This window comes from Ostrea edulis, chromosome 3 (genome assembly GCF_947568905.1).
Source record: "Ostrea edulis chromosome 3, xbOstEdul1.1, whole genome shotgun sequence".
Lineage (NCBI taxonomy): Eukaryota > Metazoa > Mollusca > Bivalvia > Ostreida > Ostreidae > Ostrea > Ostrea edulis.
In genome coordinates this window covers 67,321,118-67,323,997 of record NC_079166.1, presented here as the reverse complement: position 1 = coordinate 67,323,997, position 2,880 = coordinate 67,321,118, and the positions used below count along the sequence as shown (strand labels likewise).

The window sequence follows — 2,880 nt, the reverse complement described above, 5'->3', positions numbered from 1 at the left end:
TTCGAATATTTGGATGAGGAAATACATGTAATTAACGCCGGCCAAAAGAACCCAATACGCCCATCTCGTGAAATGTAATGAAATTATTAATTAAAGCGAAAATAATAATTTAGAATCAGGATATGCAAATAAAGAAAACATCAAAAAGCGTTGTGAATAAAAGTTTCGGAATGTGTCTCTGAATCCAGTGAAATTCAAATACAGCATGGAAATATGTCTTTCAAATTTAAGATTTGATACGATATAAGAATGGCCTGTGGAATTTAAAAAAATGTGAGTCTTAACGTTGAAGCAGAGAATTATACTAAGGGGAAATATCGTTTTTAGTGATTTTTCTGATATCCGTGTTGATTCCTACATGTAGGAAATCTAAAATTAGATTTGTATCTCTTTGACAAATATATTGTCTTTCTCTTATTTTCAGCCTACCTGTAGACGTCTAATAAGTTGTTGGATTTACCTGGCACAGTCCAATAAGTTGACAATTACTGTCCCATATTTTTAAGAATTGACAGTATCTGTCCTTTATTAAAAATAATGGACAACAATTGCCAACTTATTGGACACCTACAGGTAACCTTTTCACTACAAATGGACTTACTTCTATATAAAAGCCTAATAATACAAAGGATTGCGTAACAAAAATGTTTTTGATAATGGAAAGGCCTCTGGTGAAAATGTTTTTTTAAGATATCGACGATATGGGCTACGTTTATCGTCATACGAAATTTAAAAGTCTATGATAATATACAACCATAGCCTGAATTATCTAACAATTATAGGTTATAGACTTTGTATGGGAAAATATGACGGACCGAGCTTGCGAGGTCCGTCCTCGACCTCGCAAAAAAATACCCCCCTGACCTAAGCATATAAGTAGCCACACGGCTGTTTACACGAATTCTTATTCTTTCCATGGCAGCTTGGTTTATCCCCCCCCTCCAGTGAAGGCGTGGCAGTATCTGAGACCAAATTAATATTGTTGATGGTAGTAATGCTGTTAATTTTTTCAACACAGCCTTTAGCCTGAAACGCAAGTCAGCTGATTTCGCCCCTTTGTCCATTGGGATGTTGTTGCCCCCACAATGTATAACTAGCATGTGAGGGGCATCTTCTACCTTCAGTAGTGTCCTAACTTTAGGGTAAATCTCTTCCAGTCTCATGCCCCCTTTGCCTTGCCAAAATATGGTAGCATTATCGCGGGCTAACTCTAGGTTGGCACCAACTGAAGATGTTCTAGCATAGCAAAAAGCATGCTTAATTATGGACGACCCAATGATCCAAATTATTTTTGGACCTACAATGTGAATATTTTGTATTTTTTAATCATTATACTTTAGCCCCCCCCCCTCCCTCCTGAGCTCGAGGCACTACAACATAGTGAACCTTATTTCCTAATGTACTTGAACAAACAACGATATTTCCATCGGCCCTTACTAGCAAAATCTTGTTCGCTAGTTCCCATGACCCAAGCAGAGGAAGCTGCCCCGATGCGGAAGGAATGGGTTTTGTATACTCGGGTGTCTAACCCTAAATTACTTATAGCCATGTTAAAAACAGACGCTACTTGGTACATAGTCACTGGTTTGCCCGAAAGGTGACCAAAAAATGGTCCTGGGATTTTGGGTCTTAAATGCATGAATGATAGCATAGTGCGCACTGGGCATGTAGACTAAAGCGTAGAGGATACCGTTATAGTTACCCCCTTTCCCACCTGGTCAGTCTTTGAATGTCTAAGGAAAATGGGGACTGTATTATTGTGTTCTAGGTAGATTACGTCCCTAGCTTGGATAGCATGGTCAGGGTCATGCACTGAATTTTGAACCAGTTCTCCCATTCTGAAATACCCGAAGAAAGCGGTTGTGAATAGCGCAGATTCATATGGGGATTTGCAAATTGTAGGCAGCAAGCGAAGTATACTCGACAATATATCCAATGTAAGTGGTTTCCTGTCGTCAGCACGCGGGTTTTTACAGGTCAATCCGACCAGGACTCTTCTGAGTAAAAACAATTGAGTTGAATCATGGACATTGCGTAGCTTGCAAAAATATGATAACCCAGATATGTAACACTTAATTGTGTTGAGAGAAATTTGCTTTATATGATAGGTACGACACGAAATTTACTAATTCGTGGGAATGAGGAGGCCACTTTTCGTCGTGGTAGTAAGCCTTGCGAAAGGTGTTAAAACATTCAGTGCCGTGTCATACAACTTCCTAGTATTGTCAGAAATGGAGTAACTCAAGAGCTCTTGAGATCTACGTTGTAGATCGATTGCAGAAAAGACTGGGGAATTGCTATTGGTTGTTCCTCTGAGTCCGGGAAGCTGGCCCGGAAACGTGACCATTGCTGTCGAGAAAGAGAATCAGCTTTAACATTATGTTGGCCTGCGATATGGGACGCTTTAAACTGAATATTGTACACCAACCCTTGGAGAACTAACTTCCTCAGCAAATGCATGAGCCTTTTTGATTTGGATGTTTTGGAATTGAGAATGGATACAAGGGCTAGATTATCCGTATGAAGGATTACTCGCCTGCCAGCTAGTTTCTTGCCCCAAATATCGAAAGCCATAGTTATTGGTACTAACTCCAGAAAAGTGATATCTTTAATAATTTCTGATCCTTCCCACTGAGCTGGCCAGCGCATAAATGACCATTGTTGGCCTAATATAGCACCACAACTTAATTGCACACTTCCTGCACTATCAGTAAACAACTCCAATTCAAACTCATTTGTCCAATCTACTGTTCTGTATGATGTAACTCCATTAAAGCACTTTAAAAACATTAGCCAAATTTCAATGTCTGCCTTCATTTCTAAACTGACCCTGCGCTTGTGATGTGGTCTTGACAGTCCAAAAGTAGCATCATATAGCCT

At 39.5% G+C, this 2,880-nt stretch overlaps 1 pseudogene; it reads right to left on the bottom strand.

Annotated features, from left to right (window-relative positions):
• Positions 1–226: 226 nt before the first annotated feature.
• Positions 227–2,347, bottom strand: LOC125676292 (uncharacterized; annotated as a pseudogene).
• Positions 2,348–2,880: the final 533 nt, after the last annotated feature.